Genomic DNA, 432 nt, shown 5'->3' on the forward strand with positions numbered 1-432 from the left:
GCTGTCGCCCCTGTACAAAATTACCATAATGCTTAGAGGGCTTTGAAAATTCCTGAGCTCTGGAAAGAAATGCATAAATACTAACCGGAAAACACACACGAACACCCGTGCATCTGTCTCACTCTCTTATCTCTTTTCTAGTTTCTATTTTTTATGTGAGAAAGGTAGCTTTAGTGAAAACAAGCATTAAAGTTGGAACTCTCTGGGGTCAAATGCGACGTCCCTCCGCCACCGATGAGTTGCGGGGCCTGGGCAAGTCGCCCAGTCCCCCGGGGACTCACTTTGGCCACCTGCTGTGGGGACAGCGACACCCCACCCCAGCCGAGTTTTGGGGCGGAGCGAGAGGGAAAACTTCCAGCGGCTCCAGCCGGGCTACTGCCCCGTCGGGCGCGCGCCCGCGGGCGGGGCGGGGACGAGCCAGGGCGGGGCGGG

This window comes from Desmodus rotundus, chromosome 9 (assembly GCF_022682495.2).
Source record: "Desmodus rotundus isolate HL8 chromosome 9, HLdesRot8A.1, whole genome shotgun sequence".
NCBI lineage: Eukaryota > Metazoa > Chordata > Mammalia > Chiroptera > Phyllostomidae > Desmodus > Desmodus rotundus.